The sequence below is a fragment of the Rhinatrema bivittatum genome, chromosome 4 (genome assembly GCF_901001135.1).
Source record: "Rhinatrema bivittatum chromosome 4, aRhiBiv1.1, whole genome shotgun sequence".
Taxonomy (NCBI): Eukaryota; Metazoa; Chordata; class Amphibia; order Gymnophiona; family Rhinatrematidae; genus Rhinatrema; species Rhinatrema bivittatum.
Genome location: NC_042618.1, coordinates 4,054,148 through 4,076,007, shown reverse-complemented (window position 1 = coordinate 4,076,007; position 21,860 = coordinate 4,054,148). Strand labels below are relative to the sequence as shown.

Here is a 21,860-nt window from a genome sequence, read left to right as displayed (position 1 = left end):
ACAGTACCTAGAAGAGAAAACCGTAGAAGGTGACGGCAGCGATGGAATCATCAGTATCGACAAGGATACCGGCATCGACAGGGTCGTCGGCATCGGTGGAATCACCGGCATCGGTAAGGGTACCAACATCGGTTCAATAACCGTCATCGGTGAAGGCACCAGGATCGGTGACAGCACCAGCATTGGCGAAGTCACCGGAATAGGTGTTTGTTCTTTTAGGGCCTGGAGCACAGGTCACAGGAAGAATGAACCGTTTGTATGTTGCAGAAGCCTTGCGGACACCAAGCATTAAAAAATAACTATTTATATTCCAAACAGAAAATAAATAAATAGATATAAACTCTCTGGACCCTAAAACCTCACCCCTACTCTGATGAAGAAAAGGAACTGTGGCAGCTCAAGCTAGCATGTGCAAAGAGGGGGAAAGAGGGGGTAAAGAATAGAGGGGAAAAAGCTGAAAAAGTTTTAAAAAAGTATAAAAGGAACACTCCAAGCATCACAAAAGTATGTGAGAGGGACGAAGAAGACCAGGAAAAGAAGTGGCCAGCTCTGATCAAGATGTGAAGCAAAACCAACACAGAGGGCATTTACACAGGTAAAAAACTATCCAGATGGGATGCCAGCTTGGAAAATTGATCTTCCCCTGGTTTAGGATTAGAGCACAGGCCATGAAGGTTCATTCACAGGCAAGGGTCCTAGACGTCAGGGAAACTAACTTTCCCAAAATGGGGGAGCACCTCAAGGAGTCGTTAGCTGCATGGGAAAATCTAGGGGAAGTGGAAGGGCTGTGGGCAAAACTAAAAGGAGATCTCATAAGGACAACTAAGCTTTCTGTTAGGAAAGTAAATAAAGGGAAGAGGAGAAAGAGACAGTTATGGTTTTCTAAAGAAGAAGCTGAAAAGGTGAGGGAGAAAGTTTAGCATTCATAAACTACAAGAGATCACAGAAAGAGGAAGAGAGGCGACAATATCTGGAAACATTAAGAGAAGCTGGGAGAGAGGTCAGGAGAATAAAGATGCAATTGGAAGAAACAAGAGCAAATACAGTAAAACAGGGGGACAAGACTTTTTCTTAGATCTGTTCGTGATAGAAGGAAGTGCAAAGGTATCAGTGTGAGACTCAGACGTGAAGGGGAGGAATATGCAGAGGCTGAGGAGGAAAAAGCAAAATTGCTTAACAAATATTTCTGTTCAGTGATCACTGTGGAAGGGCCTGGAGCAGGACCACATAAAGTAAACACAAATAAGATTGGAAGTGAGGTGAACCTGAATCAATTATCAGAGCAGCGGGTTTGTGAGGAGATAACTAAACTTAAAGTAGATAAGGTGATGGGGCAGATGGGACACATCCGAGGGTACTAAGGGACTTAGAGATGTCCTGGCAGCTCCGCTGGTGACCTTTTCAATGCTTCCTTAGAGTCTGGAGTAGTCCTGGAGGACTGGAGAAGGTTGGATGTGGTTCCTCTTCATAAAAGTGGAAGTAAGGAGGAGGCTGGGAACTGCAGGCCAGTTAGTCTGAGCTCTGTGGGGAGCAAACTAATGGAATCGCTGCTAAATCAGAGGGGAGCGCAGCTTCTGAGATCCAATGGATTGCAAGATCCCAGGCAGCCTGGTTTTACCAGAGGGAAATCTTGTCACACTAATCTGATACATTTCTTTGAGTGGGTGACTAAGGGAGAGCACTAGACGTAGCAAAATTGGATTTCGGCGAGGCCTTTCACACAGTTCTGCACAGAAGACTTATAAATAAATTGAGCATCCTTGGTATGGACCCTAAAGTGACTGCCTGGGTTAGAAACTGGCTCAATGGTGAGTGACAAAGAAAGTAGTAAAATGAAATTCACTCCAAGAAGGGGTCATTACTAGAGGAATGCTGCAGAGATCGGTCCTGGATCTGCTTCTTTACAACATTTTTGTGAGCGACATTGTGGAAGAGTTGTCGGAAAAGGTTTGTCTTTTTCCTGATGATATCAAAATCTGCACAGGATAGACAGCCTAGAAGATCTGGAAAACACAAGGAGGGGATATAGCTAAGCTCAAGGAATGCTCTAGATCTGGCAGCTACAATTTAATGCTAAAAACTGCAGAGCCATGTATTTAGGTTGCAAAATCGCAAAGGAGAGGTACAGTATAGGGGTTGAAATTCTAAGCTTAAAAAAAGAGCAGGCCCTGGGAGTGATCATATCAGATGATCTTAAGGTGGTCAAACAGGTGGATAAAGCGACGGTGAAAGCCAGAAAGTTGCTTGGCTGCATAGGGAGAGGACTGGTCAGCAGAAAAAGGGAGGAGATATTGCCCCTGTATAGGTCCCTGGTGAGACCTCACTTGGAATACTGAGTACAGTTCTGGAGACCCCACCTTCAAAGGATATAAACAGGATGGAGTCGCTCCAGAGGGAGGCTACTGAAATGGTCAGAGGTCCTTGTTCTAAAGGATATAAACAGGATGGAGTCGCTCCAGAGGGAGGCTACTGAAATGGTCAGTGGTCCTTGTTCTAAAGGATATAAACAGGATGGAGTCGCTCCAGAGGGAGGCTACTGAAATGGTCAGAGGTCCTTGTTCTAAAGGATATAAACAGGATGGAGTCGCTCCAGAGGGAGGCTACTGAAATGGTCAGTGGTCCTTGTTCTAAAGGATATAAACAGGATGGAGTCGCTCCAGAGGGAGGCTACTGAAATGGTCAGTGGTCCTTGTTCTAAAGGATATAAACAGGATGGAGTCAGGCCAGAGGGAGGCTACTGAAATGGTCAGTGGTCCTTGTTCTAAAGGATATAAACAGGATGGAGTCAGGCCAGAGGGAGGCTACTGAAATGGTCAGTGGTCCTCGTTCTAAAGGATATAAACAGGATGGAGCCGCTCCAGAGGGAGGCTACTAAAATGGTCAGAGGTCTAAAGCATAGGGGGATAGACTTAAAGGTCTAAACATATCTAAAGAAAAGGGAAGATAGGGGAGATTTGATAGAGACATTCAAATACCTCCAAGGTTTCCATGCACAGGAGCTGAGCCTTTTTCAGTGGAAAGGTGGATCTAGAACAAGGGATCATGGGATGAGGGTGAAAGAGGGTAGACTCAGGAGTAATCCAAGAAGAGGGTGGTGGATACATGGAACAATCTCCCTATGGTGCTGGTGGAGACAAGGATGGTATCTGTAGTCCAGAAAACATGGGAAAAGCAGCAGAGAGGATCTCTGAGAGAGTGGTAGGGGCTGGAGAGCTGAGCAGCTGGTGCGGATGGGCCATTTGGTCTTTTTCTGCTGTCACATTTCTAGGTACCCTGTAAATGAGGTCAGACGTTTGGTGCTGCTTGACCATGCACCCACTTTTAGCTGCATCTGTGGGAGATGTTTCCAGGGGCATGTTTTGGTTGTGATTTGTAAAGAACGCCTTTAGATTATATTTTCAAATCTCTGTTATCTCCAGAAAATGTTTCCTGCACAGAATGCCGGTGCAGTAGGTCCACGAGCACTTTGTACCCGTGGCAAGCATTCACTTTGATTATGTGGCACACATTATCCAGGGCTGTTTGAAAATCCCCCTCTTCCTGAGACTTTCTGCTAGAGCTACGCGCGGGTCCAGAGAACCGTCTCTGCCCTGATCTGTTGCACACTGCTTTTTAAGAAGAAGGTAGCGTTAGACGGGACTAGGTGTCTCGTTTTGACGTGCATTGTGGGATTGAACAGAGAAGTGCTCAACCCTTTGCTTTGCAGGTCATCCCAAGTGGGAGCAGAGATAAATGCCAGCGGGGTGGCATATTCAATACAGGGCAAATTAATGGGCAAATAAGGACATCCCATCCCCCTACTTCCCTTCAAGCCCCTCCCCTCCATAGTGCTTCACAACCACACTGTGCCTTCCTTCACACTCACCTCCTTCCTGTACCTCCCATTATGCCTCTCTAAACACCTCCCCTCACACTCCTTACCCCTTTCTGCATCATCCCTCATGTCCCTCACCCCATCTTATCATGCTCCACAACCCCTACCACACCTCCTCTCACACACCACTTCACTCCCACCCTTATTCCTCCTCATGTGTCTCACCTACTGTCACCTCTCTCCTCATTCTCTTCACCCCCTACTTCTGCACCTCCTCTTCTGCTCCTCACCCCAACTAACTTCACTTCAGGCTCTTCACACCCTAGGGTGCGTCCCTCCATGCTCCTCCTGGCACACTGCAGCTTCCTTCACTATGCCACTCTTCACCCTCTCCCTGTCACCTGTGTATGGTGGTACATTTGTGCAAAGAATACAATATAAAACATTTCTATCACCTTATATTGTGGTCCATGTTGGCTCAGAGATTTCTCCAGCACTTTTTAACATTTGTTTATGAGAGAAGCTATTCTAAGTTTCCGTGTACTGGACTTTGATTAAATAAAAACGTACTGGTCAAATAAGGTAATGGTTGTAGACAACAGGATGGAGTCGCTCCAGAGGGAGGTTACTAAAATGGTCAGTGGTCCTCATTCTAAAGCATAGGGGGAGAGACTTAAAGATCTAAACATGTACACCCTGGGGGAAATGCGAGATAGGGGAGATATGATAGAGACATCCAAATATCTCCAAAGTTTCCATGCACAGGAGATGAGCCTCTCTCAATGGAAAGGAGGCTCTAGAACGAGGGATCATGAGATGAGGGTGAAAGGGGGTAGACTCAGGAGTAATCTTAGGAAATATTTCTTTACAGAGAGGGTGGTGGATGCATGGAACTCCCTCCCAGTGGAAGTGGTGGAGATGAAAACAGTATATGAATTCAAGAAAGAATGGGATAAACACAGGGGATCTCTAAGGAAATGATGGGAATTATAATGCCAACATGTTTCTATGAAGAGCAGGTCATCACAACCCCATGCAGCACACGATACATGTAAAGCATGAGTACAGCACGGACAGCTGAAGAGCCTCTGGCCAAGTCATTCTCTTACATCTAATGTTTTGCTCATCTTTCATTCTTTTTTCTACTTTTAACATCTCTGTTTGACAATAACACCACGTGAAGGAGCTTTGTGCAGAGCTCCTGGGGTGAAGCGGATGCAGACACTCAAATCCAGTGAGCTCCTGCTCAACCTTGACACTGAAGTGAGCAGGTCTTTGAAAGACTATGTGGATAATCTTTAGGACAACCTACGGCCAAATAAGTCACTGACCAAACCCTCTCCCCTGCTGAGACGAGCAAGGGAGGAAAACAAAGCAGCCCTTATAGCAAAGATCTGTGCCAGTTGCAGTCAGCACTTGTACACACCGTGCGCATATATCACAGTCAAAGGCTTCTTTGGTTAACATGTTCATCTTGGAAAAAAAATAAACTTGCTGATAAAACAGGCAACAGATTCAGAAAGTCCAGGGTTTCACCATTTCCATAATCTTTCTATGCTGTGGGCTTGAAAAAACTCTGAAAGGCCATATTTTGCATTATAAAAAAAAAAAAAAAAAGTGAAATTCTTTTACTATTTGTCATTTTTTGTGGTGTGAAAAACTCCCCTCCCTCTCCCCCACCAAGGAATAAGTCCATTTACTCCTTCACAGAGAATATGATTTCAATTTTCAATTAAAATGAAATGAGCAGGAAGATTATCACTATAGAGCAGGCCTCAGGTAGCAGCAATAGGCCTCTTTCATTGCCATGGCAACTGGTCCTCATTGTCACGGCTACCTTGGCGCCACATGTAATTGCCGGTGTGTGAGCTAAACTGATAATGCACAATCAATACCCCATAAACAGAAAACATCATTTTCAGTCTGGTAAAAAAAAAAAAATGTGAAAAAGCCTTAACAGGAGCAGAAAAACCGATTTGATAATTTTGTTGCCTTTTTGAGGTGGTGGTGACAGCCATTTCTGGATAAACAGAAGATATTTAAGTGCTGAGCTGGACTTTATCAGCAAGTTTGAAGGGGAGGGGGGCTTACAGTAGGCAAGGCTGGTGGGGTGCGGAGCTGAGGCAGGAGGGAAGTAGGACACCGGCAGTGAGGACGGAGTATAATGGGCCTCAGGGGCGAGGCAGGAGGGAAACGGGATGCATTAGTCAGAAGAGGACTCCAGCGATGTTCTGAGAGAGAGAAGCTGCAGTCATGCACACTGTCGTGTTATGGAGCTGATGGTGGCCTCCCCAGGCTGCATTTTACTGTACTTTATTATTGCAGTGGTCATGGTTTCACCTCTCTTCTAGATGCGATTCTTGTATCCGGGGGGGCCTCCTAAGACAGGAGGAAGCAAATGCAGAAGGAATAATCACAAGTCTCTCTGGAGGTGATCAAATTTGCGGATGACACAAAATTGTTCAGAGTAGTTATATTACAAGCGGTTTGTGATACATTACAGGAGGACCTTGCAAGACTGGAAGAATGGGCATCCAAATGGCAAATGAAATTTAATGTGGACAAGTGCAAGGTGATGCATATAAGGAAAAAAAACCCTTGCTGTAGTTACACGATGTTAGGTTACATATTAGGAGCTACCACCCAAGAAAGAGATCTAGGCGTCATAGTGGATAACACATTGAAATCGTCGGCTCAGTGTGCTGCAGCACTCAAAAGCAAACAATGTTGGGAATTATTAGAAAGGGAATGGTGAATAAAACGGAAAATGTCATAATGCCTCTGTATCGCTCCATGGTGAGACCGCACCTTGAATACTGTGTACAATTCTGGTCGCCGCATCTCAAAAAAGATATAATTGTGATGGAGAAGGTACAGAGAAGGGCAACCAAAATGATAAAGGGGATGGAACAGCTCCCCTATGAGGAAAGACTAAAGAGGTTAGGACTTTTCAGCTTGGAGAAGAGACAGCTGAGGGGGGATATGATAGAAGTCTACAAAATCAAGTTAATATAAATTGGTTATTTACTCTCTCAGATACTTCAAGAAGTTAGCAAGTAGCTCATTTAAAACAAATCAAAGGAAATTCTTTTTCACTCAACACACAATTAAGCTCTGGAATTCATTTCCAGAGGATGTGGTTAGTGCAGTTAGTGTAGCTGGGTTTAAAAGTGGTTTGGATAAGTTCCTGGAGGAGAAGTCCATAAACTACTATTAATCAATAGGGAATAGCCACTGCTTGTTACCGGCATTAGTAGCTTGGGATCTTTTTAATGTTTGGGTATTTGCCAAATACTTGTGACTTGGCTTGGCCACTGTTGGAGATAGGATACCAAGCCTGATGGACCCTTGGTCTGATCCAGTATGGCAATTTCTTATGCTCTTATATTTTTATGATTGTAGAATAGGACTTTAACAAGGCTTGAGAGAGAGCTCTGATCCCTCCTCTGTACACAGGAGGGCGGGTGATGAGAGAGCACCCACACTATGATTTCAGGGCGTCTCTCCTCCTCTGTGCACAGGAGGGGGGGTGATGAGAGAGCACCCACACTCTGATTTCAGGGCGTCTCTCCTCCTCTGTACACAGGAGGGCGGGTGATGAGAGAGCACCCACACTCTGATTTCAGGGCGTCTCTCTTCCTCTGTGCACAGGAGGGGGGGTGATGAGAGAGCACCCACACTCTGATTTCAGGGCGTCTCTCCTCCTCTGTGCACAGGAGGGGGGGTGATGAGAGAGCACCCACACTCTGATTTCAGGGCGTCTCTCCTCCTCTGTGCACAGGAGGGGGGGTGATGAGAGAGCACCCACACTCTGATTTCAGGGCGTCTCTCCTCCTCTGTACACAGGAGGGGGGGTGATGAGTGAGAGCCCACACTCTGATTTCAGGGCGTCTCTCCTCCTCTGTACACAGGAGGGCGGGTGATGAGAGAGCACCCACACTATGATTTCAGGGCGTCTCTCCTCCTCTGTGCACAGGAGGGGGGGTGATGAGTGAGAGCCCACACTCTGATTTCAGGGCGTCTCTCCTCCTCTGTACACAGGAGGGTGGGTGATGAGAGAGCACCCACACTCTGATTTCAGGGCGTCTCTCCTCCTCTGTGCACAGGAGGGGGGGGTGATGAGAGAGCACCCACACTCTGATTTCAGGGCGTCTCTCCTCCTCTGTGCACAGGAGGGGGGGTGATGAGAGAGCACCCACACTCTGATTTCAGGGCGTCTCTCCTCCTCTGTACACAGGAGGGGGGGTGATGAGTGAGAGCCCACACTCTGATTTCAGGGCGTCTCTCCTCCTCTGTACACAGGAGGGCGGGTGATGAGAGAGCACCCACACTATGATTTCAGGGCGTCTCTCCTCCTCTGTGCACAGGAGGGGGGGTGATGAGAGAGCACCCACACTCTGATTTCAGGGCGTCTCTCCTCCTCTGTACACAGGAGGGCGGGTGATGAGAGAGCACCCACACTCTGATTTCAGGGCGTCTCTCCTCCTCTGTGCACAGGAGGGTGGGTGATGAGAGAGCACCCACACTCTGATTTCAGGGCGTCTCTCCTCCTCTGTGCACAGGATGAGGTTGAGTGAAAAAGAGCCCATATTTCAGTCACTTGGGTCTCTCCATCTTTGTATGCAGGACAGCAGTGAAGGTGAGAGACGGCGCATGCTCCGATCACTGGAATATCTGCCTTTTCTGCACACAGGTCAGTAGCTATTTTACAAAATAAAGTGTACAATGATTCCAACGACTCACTCGTAGCTGCAAAGTTCATAGCAGCAACAATCATGCGCTTCTATTGGATACTCGGGGAGTGCTGAAGCAGCACAATTTTAACAAAACGGCACACCCAGGTGGCTGAAGGGTGCAGGCCGCCCCTCTCCAACCACGCAGCTGGCCCGGGGGGGGGGGGGGGTGTCCCCCTTCAAAGACAGGAGCTTGTTCACATAAAGATTACTGCCGCCAGCGGCTGATACTGGCGGCCCGGTGCCTCCTCAATGGCCCTGACTAGCGCCAGTCGTGAAGGCTTCAAGCCTGGCAAAATGAACAGAAAGTAAAGCTAGGAGAGGATGAGGAAGCTGGCTTGAAACGTGGCATATTATTGTGCGTCTGTCACGCGCTGCCTGTGCACAGCTTAGGCAGGCAGAGGAGGCTGCTTCTTCACCTCCAAACTGTACTGCTGGGGAGGCTGCTTCGTTCTCACTTTAAACTGATTTTCAGCCACAAATTCCCGGATTTTTTTTCCAAAAGTGACAGCTGGTTTAAACCGCTATTCACCCTAATTTTAGGCTGATTATAAAGCTCCCCCAGAGCTGCAGATGCGGCATTTCAAGGCCTCCTGCCACTGCTGGAAGCCGGTGAGGGCCGAAGAGCCTGCTGTGTTTCTAATGAAAGCACTCACCCCCCCCCTCCCCGGTGCCGCTCACCCCATGTTTCAAATCCCTGCCTCCTCACCCCCCCCAAGCAGCCAAAGGGCCTGCTGTCTGGTGCTGTCCACCAGGAGCCCTTCCCAGCAGGCTCGCTGGCCATGCACAAAAGCAGTGCTGGAGCCACCCCCGGTTAGGATGAATGAGAGAGAGGGAGAGGGAGATTCTTGGCTGGAGGTGGGAAGAGACTTGAGGATGCTGCTAAGTGGATGGGAGGGAGGATCCTGCTTAGCTTCTGTCCACCAAAATAAACTCCCGGAAAAATAAAAAGTCCTTTTTTCAATGGATTTTCTCCCGTTTTGCTCTTATCATTGTAACCCTTTGGGGGTTTAATCCCGAGGGCACACAAACGTATGTATTTCTTCGGGGCTGCTCCAGCTAGCAATGTCCTCCCATGCTCAAACGCTTAATCCTGGGGGGGATTCTTTTTGTGGGGGGGGGGAGCTCTCGTTTATGGCCGGACCATGGTGACTTGCTTTCAGTGTGTGTAGATAGTAGGTGCATCCCATGGGGTGAGACGCTGGGATAAATCAAATTCAAGTTGCATCTGACTGCTGCTCTGAGTATTTCTATGTAGGGAGACGTCCTTTTATTTCAGGCGTCTGGGTAGCGCTCACCCCTCTTGGAGGGGGTCCCCCACATTCACAGCAAAAACGGTCCCATCTGACGCTATTTCCTTCCTGGAAGAGGGATGAGGGGGGAGGTGGGGGTGATTTACCACAGTATTGCGGCTCAAAATATTTTTACAAAGAAAAACAATATATGAAATGGCTCTTTTTGAAAGAGCTGCAGACCCCTACCCTGGGGGTCAGAGGCTACCTCTGAAGAACCCTTACCCCCACCAGTCCAAGGAGTGGGAGCTGCTTGTGGGCAATCTGCCTCGGAGGGATCCCAGCAGACCATCAAGTACAGGTGCTTTGCGGTGTGGGAGGAAATCCTTGGTAATGGTGACCCTAGCCCATCACCATGCACATTCCCTGGACAGTACCAGCTACTTCAATGGAAACACTGCTTTAATCTGCTATACAGTCCCTCTGCCTTTTTACAAATACACCAAAATCCATCATTTAATCCCAGAAATTCATCCTAGCATGAATCTGACAAGTTTTTCCATGTTTCAGACATAAATGATAGAAAATCCCTCTCTCTTCCTGATACAGTGAATTCCCCTCTTATTAAGAACTTTTTATGTGTTGTACAGGAAGTCACTGCGAGAGGCACTTGCTGTATATACATCAGTGGAATTCTATTATTATAAACGAGCTACAGAGCAGAGTCTAGGAAGGGTTTTGTCACAAGCTAATCAGCGATCTGGGGAGTGCGTGCCTTTGGTAAATCGGCGCTGTGCATGCTTTCTTGGTGAATCAGCAGCTTTGTAGCATTAGACTTCTTCTCCTTAACACACAGATCATTTGCAGAATATACTGTCGGGATCTTTCATCGTGATCCCACTGCTGAGGGTCAGCTGCATGAACCCTGGCGACTTCCCTGGCACTGTGCACACATCCTGGTGACTTCCCTGGCACTGTGCCCACACATGAAACTGTACACCCGTGTTCACTGCACACAACTTGCTCCTTGTAGGGAACGAGTCTGGAGACTTCTGAAGACGTGACTGGGACTCATGCTTAGACATCTCTCTGAGACAGTTCTCGGATCTGCCGATCTTGAGGTTATATTTAATATCTCCTTCACTTGCCTCTTGAAGTGGGAGGTGGGATTTTTTTTTCTTTGCAAGGGCAGAAGCAGGAAGCACAAATGCTTCTGTTGATTTATGCAGTGTGGTCTGTTGTGTGAAGAGCTAAGAAAAGGTACCTTAACAGTATTAGGACCCTCAACATTCCTCCTCCTATGAGGGAACAAATAATGCACCAGCAGCAGCATAAAGGCATAAGAACATAAGAAACTGCCATGCTGGGTCAGAACGAGGGTCCATCGAACCCAGCATCCAGTGGCCAATCCAGGCCACAAGAACCTGGCAATTACCCAAACACTAAGAAGATCCCATGCTACTGATGCAATTAATAGCAGTGGCTATTCCCTAAGTAAACTTGATTAATAGCAGGTAATGGACTTCTCCTCCAAGAACTTATCCAATCCTTTTTTAAACACAGCTATACTAACTGCATTAACCACATCCTCTGGCAACAAATTCCAGAGTTTAATTGTGTGTTGAGTAAAAAAGAACTTTCTCCGATTAGTTTTAAATTTGCCCCATGCTAACTTCATGGAGTGCCCCCTAGTCTTTCTATTATCCGAAAGAGTAAATAACTGATTCACATCTACCCGTTCTAGACCTCTCATGATTTTAAACACCTCTATCATATCCCCCCTCAGTCGTCTCTTCTCCAAGCTGAACAGCCCTAACCTCTTTAGTCTTTCCTCATAGGGAAGCTGTTCCATTCCCTTTATCATTTTGGTCGCCCTTCTCTGTACCTTCTCCATCGCAATTATATCTTTTTTAAAATAATTCCCAACATTCTGTTTGCTAAGTTATCCAAATATTCTCCCCCTCTGCCTTGCATCATCTACAGCACATCATGATGGATAGCAAAGCTGGTCTGGGTTTTACCGCGCTGCATTTAGGGACTTGTGGCTCCAATCTTCCTGCGAACAGCAAAGATACGAAGCGGATAAAACCAGGACTGGCTTACCTTTGCCATTAAATGCTTTACTGGGGATGAGCTTTCTGGAGATACAGCCTAGGACACTGCCAGTGAGGAGGCACTCACTGCACTGCACCTTCCACCTCCTGTCTCTCCTCACCACCCTCTGAGCCTCCCTTTCTTTCCATGCCCTTCACCCCACCTCTTTTCTCTCTGCCTCCCTCTGCCCATCACACTGCCTCTCCCCTCTCTTCCTTGCAGAGCTCATCTGTCTCCTACTACACATACACAGCACTGTACAGACACACCTAAGAGTCAGTGTAAGGAACACAGGCAGACACACAAGAAGCCTTTGGAAATGTAGATAAAATCAATAAAGCTCTGATCAGAGAGAGCCAAGGTTTAAGATTTAAAAGCCTGCATTTAAAACCTGCTCCGCTCTCTTTTCTGTACAGCTCTCCTCCCATCCCCCTTCCTCTCTTCCCTACTGCAGCTCAAGCACATGGCCTATCACTTGTAAATCAATTTTAATTGTCATATTAAACAGCTCAAGTACAGCAAGTGGAAAGCGGGTGGTGTTAAAGACCTAACACAACTGTCAGGCACGGGCCAGCAGTCGGGATAACAGGGCATAGGGCTGGCTTACATAACCAGTGGCAGGCAGATAGGAAAACAAGGCTTATCGCAGAGCTGCAACCTTCCAAAAACTACCCCCAAACCACAGCACGGCCACCACTTCAAGGGCAGGCAGGCGTAACGCAGCCTGAAGCCGTACAAGCACAACTGACTGGCAGTGATGTGAAGCTGGGCAGAGGCTCTCGTCCCACAACCTTCAGCCATGTCAGCTCCCTGCTGCTGCTGCTGCTCCTCCTTCCCTTCCCCATTTCGGGGTCTGCCAAAGCTCAGGAGAGCCCAGGAGATGAGGAGAGTCTCTCTCTGAGCCCTAGAACTTCCAACCCACTCCAGCTGCCACCGGTACCGCTCCACTCCTCCCCCTTCCCCATCTGACCAGCACGGGAGTGGGCTAGAAGCACTGGACCCAGCTCTCCTGATGGCCGGAGGGCAGTAGCAGGGGTGGGAGGGAGAGGCCCCCAGGTGGTGGAGGAGCAGCTTTCAAGCTGGGTCACAGGATTAGGTGTATTCGGGGGAGGGAAAGAAGGATAGCTGGGATGAGGGGATGAGGGGTGGGGAGTACGGCGAATCCTAACCACCCCTAACATCACTTCTGGCAGCCACGAAGTACTAAGGAATGGGGCAGAGGAATTCCTCCCCATTTCTACCCCCTCGCCAATCTTCAACATTATAGCTGGAGGACCCCACACCAGTCAATTCGCCTTGGGCCCTGCAGGCCCCTATGGTCAGCCCTGGCAGCACTGCATTATGGGAAAGAAACGGCACTTTTACTGCTTCTCAGAAGCAGTGCATTTGGAAAGTGATGGCCTCTTATTAACAATGCATTATGGGAAGGACACTGCAGTGTAAGTGTATGTCAGCAGCAGTGCATCATGAGAAGACTTCGTAGTGCTATTGTGTGTCTCTGGGAAACTTACGGAGGTCCATACTCAGGCCGCTCCCTGCCTTACAAGTTCTCCAGTTAAAGTTAGCTGATAACGGGACCTATCTCTGCTGAATATACTTAGCTAAAGCTATTGAGGTACATGTAAATTTGTTACTTGTGTTATTTTAAATTTAAAACCCCAGCGTTTGTCCAGTTAAGTGTCCGCTTAGTCAGACAATCCCCTGTGGGCATGGATCTCACTGTGCTTACTCTTTGTATAAAGACCTAATTTTTCCGGGCCTGGTTCTATGAGTTCTCAATCCAGAAAGCTGCGCTCTGGAGTCTGCCAGGCCTCAGTATGCTTAGCTCTGGAGAGTAACTTCCAGGCTTACTGTTAACTCTTATTATGGGCAGAAAAGATTTCCTCAGTACAGAATTCACCTATTAAATATATCATTCCTAGTACCATGAATCTTGTTTCTGAAAGGATGATCGCACTTCCATGTTTTAATCCACAATGTATGCATTAGACTAAGAAAAGCTGAATACATGTTACACGTGATCATGCTTCTGTACAGGGAGTTAGTAAGGCCTCACCTAGAAGCTACAGGCCGTCCAGAGAAAGGCAACTGAAACGGTGAGTCGCCTATGGGATGAGACCAAGTCAATGGGACCGATATTCAAGAAGAACTGAGCCCCTAAGTTTAGGAGTTTATATTTTCAGCCAGACTCAGGAGCCTATGTTTTTAGCTGAAAATTCATGTTAGGCCTGCCATTCATTTGCCTAGATTTAGGCTTCTAAATTAGATGCTTAGGTCTGAAAATCAGAGATAAGATCCTAACTTCACCCCCATAGGCACTCAGCCCTAATAAATTTGTAAAAGGGCTAATTTAAAGAGCCTAACTCCAAAAGTTATACATCTTAGAGGAGAGGGGAGACAGTGGGGAACGACAGAGGTACAAATAGCTGAAAGGCATTAATAATGCCCAGGAGCTGAATCCTTTTCAATGGACAGGAAGACGTTAAGCGAGGCATCAGACGCAGAAAGAACGTCATGAAAGGACGGTGGAAGCCTAGAACTGGAATTCAAAACAGCAGCAGACTTCAAAGAGTTCCTACAAGGTCCCGAACTGTGCTGGAGAACCCCCAAGCTGTAAATATCCCACCCTGCAAGGGTATTAGGAGAACCTTCTGCCTTGCTCCCGCCCCTCCCCCGCTGGCGGTAAGACACGCCGGTCCCCTGTTCCCCCCTCTTCCTTAACGGTTGCCCCGTGCCGCGGGCGTGATAGGCTCCGCTCGTGGCCCCACGTGGCTGCTCTTTGGGGGCCCCCTAATGGTCGGCGCCCGAGGCGACCGCCTAGTTCACCTAACGGGACAGGCCGGCCCCGCTGCTGACCCCCTAAAGAAAACGGACAGGCGGAGGGCTGACATCCAGCTCGCCCTTATGGGAAAAACCAGTGGCCTAGAGTTAGCCTGATGACATTGTTTAAAAAAAAAGGTAGCGGCTGATCTCCCACCCCCCAAATCTCTTTACAAATGATCCCCATCCCCAAATCTCTGTCATAAAGTTTTAGGTTAAGTGAGACTGGGCCCTCCCCCCTCCCCCTCCTCTATCTTCAAAATGATACTTGGATGAATCCCCACAATGTAGAGTGAGCTTTTCCCTCCTCTGGCTGCTCTCATACAGAAGAGCCACGAGCTCCGCTGGTTCCTAATAACCTAAATATTAATCTATTCACTGCACCGCTTCACTGGCTTTGAGGGAAGGGACAGGGGCTCACCCTGCTTAACCCAATACCTTCTTAAAGAGACTCTGGAATCAGCCATGGCTCGGCTGTGCATTTCTATTTCATTTATTTCCTGTATTTAGTAAAACGGTGGCTGGCAAAGTTGCTCGCAGAATTTTACCTGAGAAGTGTAGACTTGTCCCGTTGCTAGCTTGCCGCTCCCTGGACTGCTGAATACCGGCTTCAGACAGTTCTTACTTGCAGAAAGTAAGGAGACCTCGCGGCAGCACAGGCCATGGGGTTAACCTCCGTGGAGTAGACTGCATCGGGCTTGCAGAAAGGCATTGGAGTAATTTGCACAGAGGGCAGTTATGACCCTACCTGCATCAGGCTTCCCAGATTACAAGGTGCTGGCGTTAGCTTGCATAGAGTCACCAAACTTGGATACAAGTTTCATTAGTTTTGAGAGCTGTGTGAATTATAAGAAAAGTGGCTCCTGCTCCTGCTGGTGTGCTTAGGCATGCGCACGCGTGCCGTCTCTTCAGCATTTAAAGGGCCCATGTCGGGAAAAGCCTGCGGCACCCTCAGAAAACGTCATCCCTGGCTACCCTCTAAAAGGGCTTTTCCGATTCTGCTCCAGGCCTTTCCAAGGGTCTTCTCATCCTGGGGTCGCCTGGTTCCTGCAAGGTCCTTCATAGTCTCTCATCTTGTTCCTGATCTCCTGTCTTGTGTGATCATCAATGGTCTTCCTATTCCTGGTCCTCATCTGGTTCCTGTGTCTTCCTGGTTTCCTGAGTCCAAGTCTTCAGTCCTGCTTCCAAGCCTGTTTCCAAGTCTCTGTATATTTCTCCAAAACTATGAACATTGTATGTTAATACAGTTAATAATGGAGCTGTGATTCTATCAACTTATGTATGTTAAATTGTATTTTTGGTAAATGATTGTTATGTAATAATAATTTTTGTGAGCGGTTGTGTATGGGTGATTGGATGAGTGGTATTTGATATATATGTACTGTGCTGTGTTAGAATTTTGATATAATAACATTTAAAATATATATACAGGTATATGGCATATTGCTTGTGGTCCGCGACCAGCCATGGGGTTGTGTAGGGCGCTCAGCGGCACCGGACCTTCTCAGAGCCTTCATCTTGTTCCAAGACTTCAGCATCTTGTCCAGGTCTACAGAGTCATCTTCTGAGCCCTCGGCCTTCATCTGTCCTCATGCACAAACCGCTTTGCAGCAGGAGTCTGAAACGGCTTTCGAGCATCCGGAGGGCTAACCCAGAGACCAGCTCTGCATTGCATGTCGGATGTCCAAGTATTCCTATACCAAGCCAAGCCTGTTCCTGTTTCCAAGCAAAGAGTATTCCTGTTTCAGCCAGCCCATGCCCAGATGCTTTCGCCTGCCAGTATCATGGACCACAGCCAGCCTCGGGGTTGCGCAGTTTGCATCGTGGCATAGGGGGTCATGCTCCTGAGCGCCCGTCTGAGCTCCCAACAAAAATCCAATCCTCCAACATTAAAATACAAATGTACTTTAAAAACAAAATAAACACGCCTGATTGCAATCATCTACGCGAAGACAACCATCCATTCTTGTTGCACATAGCCTAGACTGTTGCATATAATACTCTGACTCAAACGTTATTCCTCAAATGCTTTCTTAAAGAGCCACGTTTTCAATCATTTTTTAAACTCCTTAATATCCACCATTGTGTGGCAGGGCTCTGGCACTGGGTCCCATAGCCTAAGGCCTGCAACTGGTATTGCCCTTTCTCTGGTCACCGATCTATAGATGGTGCCACTTGCCGAATGCAGGGCATGATTAGGAATATATACAAGGAGAGAAGATCCCAGCCATAGCACTTCCGAACTGTGCACTATTTTAGGTAATAGTGTTAAAACTTTATAGTGTATTCTGTAATAAACTGGTAAGCAGGGCATTTCCTGATCATATTTCCAGGTTCCTTTAAGATCTCTGGCACACGGAGCTCTGAAACCGCTGTAAGTAGAGGGAATTTCCAGGAGCAGAGCATTACCCTAACTGAAACTTGAAAATCAGAGTTTGAAGGTCTGAAGGGTCCAGAAAGGCCTTTCAATTTCCTCAGGATTCTTATCTTGAACTATCCCGTTCCTATCTGTTTCTTCATGGTTAATTTACTATCAAGAAGTAACCCCAGATTTCTAAGCACTTGTGAGCAAAACATGTCATTACAATGAAATCTGAACTCAGAAGTTATCCAGCTAAATTAATATTTGGGAACTTATTCGGCTACGTTGTAGCTGGATTACTTATTCCTCAGCTAACATTTGCCTGCATAAGTTAGGGGCGTTCTGGGGCACGATTGGGAGGCGACTGAGTTATCCAGCTAAGTTTAGCCATCTCATAGGCCTGACCGAGAGTCGGCCGAATAGATTCATTTGGCTAACTCCAGGCTAGCCGGACATATCTACAAGCTACGTTAGCTGGATAGTTTTATCCAGCCAAATAGCCGAGCTATGCAGCAGCTGAGTATGAACCCCCTGGGGGATTTATGTTCGATTGTGACTGAGCAGGAGCAAAACTTAAATTAGTCAATCACTAAAATCAGGGTTAATTGTATAATATTCTAAATCATTAGAATGACTTATGTTGAAGATTTTCCTCCCAAGGGGTAGGAGTAATCTATACAACAAAGTGACCACTTTGTTTTGTGTGTTAAACTCTTTATTGACAAATCAGCAAAACGTTAACAATATCAGGTGGACAGTGTAAGTCCCAACGCAAATAAGGATGAGACTTAGATTCATTTCAGAAACACACGCGTTTGCCTGCTGTGTGTCCACCCTGCACACTCCACGCTTGCACCCCAGGCATTCCCATATAAACCACTGCAACCACTTCACTGCTTCAAAAGGCAGAATTTTCAAAACTACGTTCCACCTGTGGATAAATGTCTTAAATACTGGTAGGGATGCCCTCACCTTCTCATATGAAGTAAGTGACATTTACAAATTCACAGCCTAATACATACAAACAAATAATAACGTTAACTAGGTCTCAACATTGATCCAAGTCTATTTCCTCTAAACACACACAATTCTTAACACTTGCAAATACTAGCACACAATATATACAGCCGGTAGTAGTTTTACCCTTTCAGAACTTTTTTTTTCAAGATTTACCTGTTCTTTCCCTGGAAGTCCAAGTAACCAGCAGCAGAACACTGTGCGGTGATAATTATCTTCCTATGTCAGGTTACAGGCCCACCATGACGCACAGTAACATAAAGTTATCATTCCTTCTTGCCAGACCAAAAGAGGAAAAACCACAGTTTAGAACAGGGCTTCCCAATCTTTTTTTTAGCCAATGTGACCACGTTTTAGCACAACAACCAAAACAAATTAGCAGGGTTGCAGTCCCCCTCCAACACTCAACTCTCACCCCCTTCTGCACTCCAGCTGATCTCCCCTCTAAATATCCACCCGCCCCCAGCTAATCTTCTCTTTCTAACCCCTCCCCCTCGAGAGCAGTGATTCTCAACCGGAGCTGTCACAACACACCATCGTGTCACCCAGCGCCGGCAGGTGTGTCATGGCTTCCCAGTGTCCCACTGCCCCCCCCTCTCCTCCATCACAGCCAGATGCACAAATTCTCCCACTAACACTGCTGCTGCTCCACTGCTGTTCCATGGCCCCTTATTCTTCCTGCCCCCGCAGCCTGGAACAGGAAGTGATGTAAGTGGGGAGGCGCTGGAAGAAGAGAAGACCGTGCTGCACAGAGTAGAGGCAGCAGCTCGGGCCCGGACCAAAATGAAGCACAGCCGGCAATTAGCGATGGGAGAAAGAGCAGGGTTAGCCCCCCCCCCCCCCGCAGCCGATAGGATTCTTCAATCTCGCGCAGCGGGGGCTGGAGGAGGAGGCTACTGCAGCTGCCATTTGTGCTGGGAAGGGGAGGGGTCATGAGTGAGATCAACCCAGAGGGAGAGAGAGCATGTGTGTGTGTGATTGAGAGCTTGTATGTAAGTAAGAGAGAACATGTTTGTGCAAGTGTGATTGACAGTATGTGTCTAAGTGAGCTAATATGGGTGTAAGTAAGAGAGAGAACATGTGTTTGATTGACAAAGAGACTGATCAGGGAGGTGACTGGTGAGTGTGGGAGACAGAAGATGGTCAGGGCGATGACTGATGTGTGTGAGAGAGACAACTGGTCTGGGAGGTGACTGGTGTGAATGAGACAGACTGATCATGGAGTGTAATTGGTGTGTGTGAGAGACAGAAGATGGTCAGGGAGGTGACTGGTGTGTGTGTGAGAGACAGGCTGGTCAGGAAGGTGACTGGTTTATGTGTGAGAGAGACAACTGGTCTGGGAGGTGACTGGTGTGTATGAGACAGACTGATCATGGGGTGTAATTGGTGTGTGTGAGAGACAGAGGATGGTCAGGGAGGTGACTGGTGTGTGTGTGTGTGAGAGAGACAGGCTGGTCAGGAAGGTGACTGGTGTGTGTGTGTGTGAGAGAGACAGGCAGGACAGGGAGGTCACTGGTGTGTATGAAACAGAGACTGATCATGGGGTATAATTGGTGTGTATGAGAGAAACAGATTGGTCAGGGAGGTGACTGGTGTGTATGAGACAGAGACTGGTCGTGGGGTGTAATTGGTGTGTGTGTGAGAGAGAGAGAGAGACTAGTCATGGGCCCTAAGGAAGAGGACTGTGAGGACAGAGCTTCAGCAGCCACTGCTGCTTCTGGTGCTATTGGCCTGCAAGGGAAAGGAGTAGGAGAGTTGCTAGAGAGGGTAAGTAAAGGTTGCATTTTAAGTTTATTTTTATTGATTGACTGCCATTTTAATTATTGGGTATTATGCGATGGCTGCTGTTTTGAAATATTTTATTGATTTTTGGATAATTTTTAATAATTTTTATGAGTTTTTAATTGTTGAATGTTATTCTGTTCATCAGCTGTTTTGTAACATTTATTAGTATAGTTTTACAATTATTTCTGTGTGGGGATCTATAGCAGCTTGGCTTGTTCTGTTTTCCTAATAGGAGGTGTATTAGTGTTTAGGGCCTGGTTTAATAATTGTAGCATTGCCTTTTCATAGATAGGGTTGTTATGTGTTCCATAATGCAGGTGTAACTTTGTGCGGATTAGTTTCTGTGCATTATTACAGATCCTGGGACTATCAGGCTGATACAGTAAAGCGCGGCCGTGGTTACCCGGTTTTTAACCCGCTTTGGATGCACGTTTTGGACACGTAAGACGTACCCGCGATTCAGTATTGGCTTTTATGTGTCCTTACCGCTTGCTGAAAAGGACGCGTATTCCTTTCCGCCCGCCGCATGTATATGACATGTTAATGATCGGATTAGCTATTCCCTCCGATACAATAACGTGCGCCCAAATTATTGCCCTGTTAACCAGCTTATTTACCATGTCTTTAACCTGAATATTTACCGCCTACCCTGTCCCTGGCATTAGTGTGGTGTTCAGTCAGCTTCGTACCGGACAGTGCCATGGACAACATGTATATACTGGCTCTGGCGATATTTTTCATTTGGTTGAGAAGCAGAATGAGAAATGCTCGATTGAGAAATGCTCAAAATGCTCTGCAGATTGGAGAGGCAAACAGGGGAGCCCAGCAGCAAGGGGAACCCATCCGACCGGAGAACTCAACAGCAAGAGCGGAGAACCCAGCAGCAAGACCAGAGGAGGTATGTGTTCTGTTTCGGTTCAACTGTACCATCCATCTCATGGACACCTCTACGGACACCGGAGAGATGGGAGCCCGTTAGGCATCCGCTAGGCGTCCTGAGGCTCCGGGGTCCAGCGGAGACATGGACGCCAATACGGACGCTTATACGGACGTCTTTAGGACGCCCTATACAGATGTCTCTACGACACCTATACGGAGCCTTCCTCCTGCGTCTAGAATAAGGCTGTAGTAGATGCGGCTTGGACGTCCTGCCGGGCGCTCAAGGCAGCGGGGCCTACAGGCGGGAAGGTCCATGAACAGAAGCCGCAACCTCGGATGTCCAAGGTCGCAGTGTCCGTTCATGGACCTTCCCGCATGTATCCGGGCGTCCATGATTGGAGGCCCCACTGCCTGGAGCGCCCGGCCAGACGTTCAAAGTCGCGGCTTGGAAATCCGGCCGGGCGCTCAAGGCAGCGGGGTCTGTAGAAAAGAACCATCCACTTACCTGATGGAATGACATTTCAAATGACAGGTACCAGCACACCCAGGATACTGTATAGGCACTGCATACCGCTCTATACAGTAAAATGGATTGCGAGCGCCTACCGCTTCATTGACGCACTTTGGACGCCGCTTGGATTTGAGTCTAATTTGAATACTGAATCGAGCGGTATGTGAACCTAAATATGCGTGCAGCAAACGAGCGGGCGCCTGACACTGCCGCACTGTTTCTTACACGTCCTTACTGTATCGGCCGTATGATAGGTGCTATATTTCTGTTTTGCACTGCATGCAGAGTGGCTTTTTTGGTTTTCCATTCCAGTTTCTGTTTCCATATTTGTAATTTGTGGTCTTTCTGTACTTGGTGAAGGTCGATTCTATGTGTGTGACCGAGGTGAGGTATTTAACTAGCATGTAGGCATTTGTATCAATCTTATTTGTTGTGCTTTCTCAATAGGACATGCATTGGTGGTAAATTACTGTCTTTTCATAAGGAAGGCTATTGCGCCTGGTAGCAGAGGGAGTTTGTTTTGCTTTTACTGAGATGTCATTAGAACCAGAATATCTTTTTTGTATGGCGAGTTGTATTTATTTATTTATTTATTTATTTATTTATTGGAGAT

General features: G+C 47.3%; 1 protein-coding gene across 16 annotated transcripts in view; it reads right to left on the bottom strand.

The window, feature by feature from the left end:
- NRXN3 (neurexin 3) overlaps positions 1-21,860 on the bottom strand; it is a 2,187,333-nt gene that overhangs the window by 994,783 nt on the left and 1,170,690 nt on the right. The window lies entirely within an intron of this gene.